Source organism: Phyllobates terribilis, unplaced genomic scaffold (assembly GCF_046119375.1).
Source record: "Phyllobates terribilis strain yellow unplaced genomic scaffold, ASM4611937v1 Scaffold_11__3_contigs__length_659146591, whole genome shotgun sequence".
NCBI lineage: Eukaryota > Metazoa > Chordata > Amphibia > Anura > Dendrobatidae > Phyllobates > Phyllobates terribilis.
Window position 1 is genome coordinate 368,959,689 of NW_027362771.1, and position 8,929 is coordinate 368,968,617.

Here is an 8,929-nt window from a genome sequence, read left to right on the forward strand (position 1 = left end):
AAGCATTATCTGCTATCCAACCAATAACCTTTTCACACTGCTTAAATAGTGGTGTTCTGCGGTCCCCTATTAATTGGGACAGGAAGGTCGAGCGAGAAGATGTGGGTGTTTGTTGTGGCACAATTTCAGCTTGCCCACGGCCTCGGCCTCTGCATGCACCATCATCACCATCACGTCCAGTTCCCCATCCCTTGCCACGTGATTTGCCCATTTTAAATGGAGGAGAATATCTTCCACGCTCACTACAAATGACTGAATTTGGAGCGAACTTATATGTGATCCATGTGACGGACAAAACACAGTTTTAAATACCAGGCCTGTAGGTAACTATTTTGAACAGCAAACTGGTGTCAATTGCTTCACTGACACACTGAAACAAATTTTTAATGGAGGTCAGAAATGGCAGTATTTTTTGAAAACGTATATGTGATCCGTGTGACGGAGAAAACACCGTTTTGACTACCTGGCCTGTAGCTAAATATGTTGAACTGCAAACTGGTGTCAATTGCATCACTGACACAATGAAAATTTTTTTAATGGAGGTCAGAAATGGCAGTATTTTCTGAAAACGTATATGTGATCCGTGTGATGGAGAAAACACAGTTTTAAATACTTGGCCTGTAGGTAACTATTTTGAACAGAAAACTGGTGTCAATTGCTTCACTGACACACTGAAACAAATTTTTAGTGGAGGTCAGAAATGGCAGTATTTTCTGAAAATGTATATGTGATCCGTGTGACGGAGAAAACACAGTTTTAAATACCTGGCCTGTAGGTAACTATTTTGAACAGCAAACCAGTTTAAAAAACTTTGCTGATACACTGAAATTTTTTTTAAATGGAGGCCAGAAATGGCAGTATTTTCTGAAAACGAATTTGTGATCAGTGTGATGGAGAAAGCACAGTTATAAATACCTGGCCTGTAGGTAACTATTTTGAACAGCAAACTGGTGTCAATTGCTTCACTGACACACTGAAAAAATTTTTAATGGCCGCCAGAAATGGCAGTATTTTCAGCACAATTATATGTGATCCGTGTGATGGACAAACCACAGTTTTAAATAGCTGGATTTTTAGCGCTGTAATATGGAAAGGACCTGGCTGTATTCTGCAGTGCGAACAAGCAAATGGCACAGAAAAACTGCGTTCTCTGGATTGCTTTTTAAGCAAATAATGAGGATTAAGATCCTAAAAAAAAAATATTCCTGGCCCCTGAGACCTGGGCCTATTTCTAGAAATATCTAACAGCAGCAGCAGCAGACAAAACTGGAATGGTGCCTCTTGTGCTATATGCACTGCAGTCTGCTATATACACTGTCTGCCTACCTACATACGCTGCCTGCCTGATATCTCTGCAGATGGATTAGTCCTCAGAAGGACTGTTTGTTGAGATGGATATGTGTCTCTAATATAGTTTGGTACACTTACACTAACTAGAAGCAAGCAAATCTCTCCCTAGCTCAGCAGAACCTCTCCCTACAGTGTCTGATTCCGGAGTGACTGTTACGAGCATGGCGGCGCCAGGTCTGATATAAACCTGATGACACTGTGCGGCCAGCCAATCACTGTAATGCCACAACCAACATGGCTATGGCATTACAGTGAGTGACAGGCAATTCTAAAGAGCGCCAAACATGCAGGGAGGAGACCCGAGCTCCCGTCAATACACCCCGGAAATACTCGGCGAGCGCCAAGCATCTCGAGCAGTGAGATGCTCGGGCGACCACTGAGCAGTAGTGAACATGCTCGCTCATCACTAACAGACACTATAAAGTCGACGAAGCTGTGCTGTGTAACTTTTCAACTGAGCATTTCCGTCCGACACCGAGAAAAGCTGATCGGCTGAGGTGCCGGGTGTTTCACCCATAACCGATTAATAAATAATAATAATTTTTATTTATATATTGCCAACATATTCCGCAGCACTTTACAGTTAAGTAGGGACATATACAGATAATATAAACAATACAATGTATCACATTTCAACATTTACAGGATTAGTGAGGGCTCTGCTCGCAAGCTTATAATCTATATGGAAATGGGGGGACACAATAGGTAGAAAATGGTCATCAGCCAGTATCTGTCTAAGAGCAGTTACCGTGGGCTATTTGGTGCATGAAGGATGTGGAGACAGATGAATAGGCAGGGACAGATTAAGATTAACATTTTGGAGGGGACAGGGGAGAGTTAGGTTGGTGAGTTGAGGTGGTAGCCTTGTCTAAACAGATGTGTTTATAAAGTGACGCGCCTCCTGGGCTGTGGAGTACCCGGTGCCGGGCTGGTAGATGCCTGGGGATGTCACAGTGGTGGTGACCCGGTCCGTGACCCAGGGCGGTCATTAAAAAGGGGTTATTGATAGGGGATTTATAGTGATTGTATAAAGTTTGGACGTCAACTGTGGTATGCGGCTAAGGGAACCGCCGCTGCGGAGCAAGTCCTCTGGAGCTGATGTTACTGCAGCAGGGATGGTGTGGCTCTCCACAGGTAGAGCTTAGCTCCAGGGCAGTGTAGATGTTATGGGTTATGCTGGGCATTGTAGTGCAGGGGTTGATGGCGCAGCAATAATCAGTCCACAACTTAATGGCAGTTTCCTCTTATCTTTACTGGTGGTGATTAGACAAGCCGGTACTAGGGTACTGGCTAGAAGTGGAAGTCAGGGCAGCCTGGAAGCAAGTAAAGAATCCTCCTTGCCAGGTGAAGTTGGAGGCCTTCCCTTTCTACTAAACTCTCTGGCCCTGCTGCTTGTAGCTGTGCGGTGGCCCCCGTCCCTGACTGCAACGTTTCTGTGCTCACCCGTATGGCAGGCAGCTCGGGCCTTGCTGGTGCAGTCTCCTGCCCTCCGGTGTCTGCTGCTGGGCCTTCAGTGCCCCACAGCCTTGGACTCCGGTGTCCGGTTCTTCTGTGTTGGTTCCTTCTGGGGTGAACTGCCGTGCATCTCCACTCCCCAGCTCCTCTCTCGTCGACGTCCTGACTTCAACTCCTCACACTAAGTCTAACTAACCCCGCCCCCAGATCCCAGTTGCCAAGGGGAGGAACTCCCATTGCTGGTCTGGAGCCAGGAAAGTGTTGCATGCTTAGTAAAACCTGATTAGGGGACCCCTGATTGCTTCCAGGCATGGCATCACCTCTTGTGAGGGAGGCAATGCTAGTGTGGCAACTGGACCCCTGGGGTGCCACAAAGGCGCGTTTGAAGCCATGGGGGCTAGCTATCAGTCGGATCGTTTGGGGCAGTGCATTCCAGAAAACTGGCGTGACATGAGAGAAGTCTTGGAGGCGGAGGTGTGAGGTTCGGATTAAGTCATATCAATCTATGGCGACTATGTGGTCAAATTTAATATATTGTTTCCGGTCTACGTCACCTGACGTGTTTGCACCAATCCAGGTAAAGTGCACTCCTATGGTCTGAAACGTGTCTGCCCAAGAATTTTCTCTCCATCTTCTAGGGCTGTGACATATTGCCATGAGATACATGTTTTTTAATCTTTATCTAATAAAACTTGGATTTTACATACTTCTGAGGCTGGATCTATTCTGCTAACGATTGGTTTTCCTGCTGCACTGCTGGTGATCCATGCCTTGGATTCTACAATGGGTGAGCTGACTTAAATCCCCCCTTTTTTCTTCCATTCATAAAGTAACACTTAGAGAACATTTGTGGGCATTCATATGGTAAAAAGTGAGACATTGTATATATTGTATTGGTAGAAATTAGTGTTGAGCGAGCATGCTCGACACTGCTCGGTACTCGCCCGAGCATCTCACTACTCGGGATGTTCGGCGAGCACCGAGCATTTTTGGGTTACTCGGGCGGGAGCTTGGGTCTCTGCCCTGCATGTTTGGCGCTCTTTACAGAGCCAATGAACATGCAGGGATTGCCAGCCAGTCACTGTAATGCCACAGCCATGTTGGTTGTGGGCATTACAGTGATTGGCTGGCCGCACAGCGTCACCTTGAGTATTTAAAACAGGGCGTCGCCATCTTGGACACAGTCGCTCCGGATCGGACAGTGTAGGGAGAGTGCTGCTGAGCTAGGGAGAGATTTATACTGCAAAATAGGTAGCGTAGAGTCTCTAAAACCTGCAAAATCAAACAAGCAGTCCTTCTGAGGACTAATATCCATCCCAGATATCAGGCAGGCAGGCTGTATAGGAGACGCAGTGGCTATACCAACAAACACTGCATTACAGTCCTGTGTGCTGCTGCTGCTCAAATTGCTAGACTTAGCCCCAGGTCTCAGGGGCCAGGAAAAATCCTTTTTTTTCTATCTAAATCCTCTTTTTTTTTTTCCCCTCAGTCAGACTGTAAAAATACCCGTCACAGGAAAACAGTTTCAGTTTCGTTTTTGAACGTTTTATTGTGAGCCCATAAAAGTGGCTTAATACCTCTGACCACGTTGTTGACAGCAGTGACCTGGGGGTCAGAAATGCTTCCTGGGGCGATCCCCATGCTGTCCCCATGTCATTTGAGCACTGTCACTATCGTTTTGGGCACTTTGTAGGGGCTTTCTACAGACTGCCAGGGGTGCTGCCGCAAAAATGCTCGGTCTCCCATAGACTAACATTGGGCTTGTTGCTCGGGTCGAGCACCCGAGTATCACGGTGAGCTCGGCCCGAGCTTCGAGCACCCGAGCATTTTAGTGCTCAACACTAGTAAAAATACATTGTTACATCCACACTAATATATAAGAACTCTTATCTAGCAATGATTTTCCAGTATTGTAGGTTCATAATAAATATAAAAATTGATTGTGCCCATACTTTAGTAGTCTATCCATAATCTCTGCTTCAACCTGAATTTACTTTAAAGAAGAAGACAATCAGTCTGGCACTTCCAAATCATGTGGGAGGGAACACGGAACCTTTGTTTGCATAATATGTGAAATGAATGATGATTGCACATCAGTGACACATTCAGTAAAAGGCACCTGGATATATAAAGACTTCCAAAGTGTTACTTATTTCAACACTAGAGGAATCAGTAATCTGAAGTTGCAAGCATCTGGATAGTACAGGTGGAATATTACTTACACACCAGGAATACTGCTTTAGCTTGGCACAGCCAGTTTTGCAAAGCTTGTCTTTTAAGGATTCTTGGAAATGATTCTCTGTGACTGCAAGCGAAGAAGATCAACTCATTTCCACAGGCTTCTGTTTTTGGCACTTTTGGCTTTGTCTGGCACTATGTTGATTAAATATATGCCTACTCCATGCACACTGGAAGATCTAGAAGATAAAGTGAGCAATGCCAGGAAACAGTACTGCAGACATGGACTTTATGATCTGCTTAGCCTAAGACCTCAAGATCAAGGTGAGCTTAATTGTTCAAAGATTATTAAAGGGGATCCTGATGCTGTTAATCAGGGGCTAAAATTGAATGAAGCCTTAAAAGGAAAATATAACTATTTAAAGGAAGAGCATTACATGAACATAATTTATGACTGCCAACACTTTAAAGAGTTCAGAAAATATATCACTATTCCTATAAGTAAAGAGGAAGAGGACTTTCCTATTGCATATTCCATGGTAGTACATGATAAAATTGATATGTTTGAACGACTTTTAAGAGCCATTTATGCCCCTCAAAATATTTATTGCGTCCATATGGATGAAAAGTCAACAGAACAGTTCAAGGCTGCCGTTAGAGCCATCATCTCTTGCTTTGATAATGTGTTTGTGTCATCTAAACTGGTGAGGGTGGTCTATGCATCATGGTCAAGAGTACAGGCTGATATTAACTGTATGGAGGATCTGCTGAAAAGCAGTGTTCCATGGAAGTACTTGCTGAATACTTGTGGGACAGATTTCCCATTGAAGACAAACGCTGAGATTGTGAGAGCTCTCAAAACTTTAAATGGAAAACATAGCATGGAATCGGAGAAGCCATCACAAGCCTAACAAGGACGCTGGAAATTTCATCATAAAGTTCAAGGTGATTATATTTTTGGGACCAGTTCTGAAAAACTGCCCCCACCAAATAAGACCCCCATGTTTACAGGAAATGCCTATTTTGTGGTATCCATTGCCTTTGTAAAGTACATATTTGAAGACCCACAGGCACAAAAACTTATAGACTGGGTCAAAGATACTTATAGTCCAGATGAACATCTCTGGGCTACATTAAACCGAATGCCTGGTGTGCCAGGCTCGTCTCCTCACAATGACAAATATGAACTTTCAGACATGAATGCAATGGCTAGAATGGTGAAGTGGTCATATAATGATGGGGAAATACATAAAGGAGCTGCCTACCCTCCTTGTACAGGAGCCTATAAAAGGGCTGTATGTGTATATGGTGCAGAAGATCTGAGCTGGATACTTAAGCAACATCATTTTCTGGCCAACAAATTTGACCCAGAAGTAGATAACATTGCTATATTCTGCATGGAGGAGTATTTAAGACATAAAACAATTTTTAAAAGAGATTTATAATGTTCACGCAAGTCTAAAGGTAAATTATTTCACAGCCCACAATGCTGTAATCTTGAATACATTATTCACCTGTTTTTATGGTGGACGGTCTAGTGATCTAACAAAACCACTTGTTTGTCTTGATTGCCATAAGAAAAAAAGAAAATACTATGTATCACATATTATAAATGTTTTTTTATACAGGGTCAAGTTTTTTACTGCACCAGAGACACAAATACATCACATTATCTTTATAACTGTATAAAATCCATGTCTAATTCTGTGTGGCTCCAGTGATGATATGTCCCATATACTATGTACTCCCTGAATTACTACTACAATGATCTATACAGTGGGGAATATAAGTATTTGATACACTGCTGATTTTGCAAGTTTTCCCATCTACAAAGAATGGAGAGGTCTGTAATTTTTATCATAGGTACACTTCAACTGTGAGAGACAGAATCTTAAAAAAAAAAACAGAAAATCACATTATATGATTTTACATAATTAATTTTCATTTTATTGCATGAAATAAGTATTTGATACAATAGAAAAATAGAACTTAATATTTTGTACAGAAACCTTTGTTTACAATTGCAGAGGTCAGACATTTCCTGTAGTTCTTGACCAAGTTTGCAAACACTGCAGCAGGGATTCTGGCCCCCTCCTCCATACAGATCTTCTCTAGTGTTGAGCGAACATGCTCGACACTGCTCGGCACTCGCCCGAGCATCACGCTACTCGGGATGTTCGGCGAGCACCAAGCATTTCCGGGTTACTCGGGCGGGAGCTTGGGTCTCCGCCCTGCATGTTTGGCGCTCTTTACAGAGCCAATGAACATGCAGGGATTGCTAGCCAGTCACTGTAATGCTGCAGCCATGTTGGTTGTGGGCATTACAGTGATTGGCTGGCCGCACAGCGTCACCTCGAGTATTTAAAACAGGGCGCCGCCATCTTGGACACAGTCGCTCCGGATTAGACAGTGTAGGGACAGCACGGCTGATTTAGGGAGAGATATAAACTGCAAAATAGTTAGTGTAGGGTCTGTAAAGGCTGCCAGAACAAAAAACAGTCCTTTTCAGGACTAATATCCATCCCAGATACCAGGCAGGCAGGCTGTATAGGAGACACAGTGGTTATACCAGCAAACGCTGCATTACAGTCCTGTGTGCTCCTGTTGCTGAAATTGCTGGACTTGGCACCAGGTGTCGGGAGCCAGGAAAAATCCTTTTTTTTTCATCTAAATCCTACTTTTTTTTTCCTCCTTCACACTGTACAAATACCCGTCTTATTAACCTTTTGGTGTGTCCCCCCCGCCCCCCAAAAAAAGCGTGTCTCTGATTTTTCAGACACAAATATAACTGTTGAAAATAGTCTGGTGTAGGCTAGAGAAACAGAAGTGTTGTTTTGCACTTCCACGGTTCAAACCTCTGTATTATCCATTTTGGGCCATTTGTATCTAAAAAAAAAAACAGTTTGAGTGTGTCGCTCACTGTTCAGCCGCAAATCTATATATTTAAAAAAGTCTGGTATACCCCAGTAAACAATAACTGTGGTTTTGCCATCCCACGGTAAAAAATCTCTATTATTCAGGTTTTGGTATATTTTCCGTAAAGAAAAAAAGTAGTGTCTCCTGACTGTTGTGACACAAAAATATATCTGTTAAAAGTAGTCTTGTGTAGGCTCGACATCCCAGTGTGGTTTCGCAGTTCCATGGGTCAAATCGCTGTACTATCCAGTTTTGGGCCTTTGGTATAAAAAAAAAAAGCAGTTTGAGTGTGTCGCTCACTGTTCAGCCGCAAATATCTCTATTTAAAAAAGTGTGGTATACCACAGTAAACAATAACTGTGGTTTTGCCATCCCACGGTAAAAAATCTCTATTATTCAGCTTTTGGTAGTTTTTTCCGTAAAGAAAAACTGTAGTGTCTCCTGACTGTTGTGACACAAAAATATATCTGTTGAAAATAGTCTTGTGTAAGCCCGACATCCCAGTGTGGTTTCGCAGTTCCACGGGTCAAATCGCTGTACTATCCAGTTTTGGGCCTTTGGTATCTAAAAAAAAAGCAGTTTGAGTGTGTCGCTCACTGTTCAGCCGCAAATATCTCTATTTAAAAAAGTATGGTATACCCCAGTAAACAATAATTGTGGTTTTGCCATCCCACGGTAAAAAATCTCTATTATTCAGCTTTTGGTAGTTTTTTCCGTAATGAAAAACAGTAGTGTCTCCTGACTGTTGTGACACAAAAATATATCTGTTGAAAATAGTCTTGTGTAGGCCCGACATCCCAGTGTGGTTTCGCAGTTCCATGGGTCAAATCGCTGTACTATCCAGTTTTGGGCCTTTGGTATCTAAAAAAAAAGCAGCTTGAGTGTGTCGCTCACTGTTCAGCCGCAAATATCTCTATTTAAAAAAGTGTGGTATACCCCAGTAAACAATAACTGTGGTTTTGCCATCCCACGGTAAAAAATCTCTATTATTCAGCTTTTGGTAGTTTTTTCCGTAAAGAAAAACAGTAGT

The 8,929-nt window shown here is 43.0% G+C and overlaps 1 pseudogene; it reads left to right on the forward strand.

Moving 5' to 3' along the window:
- Nucleotides 1-4,912: 4,912 nt before the first annotated feature.
- Nucleotides 4,913-6,608, forward strand: LOC141165181 (beta-1,3-galactosyl-O-glycosyl-glycoprotein beta-1,6-N-acetylglucosaminyltransferase 3-like; annotated as a pseudogene).
- Nucleotides 6,609-8,929: the final 2,321 nt, after the last annotated feature.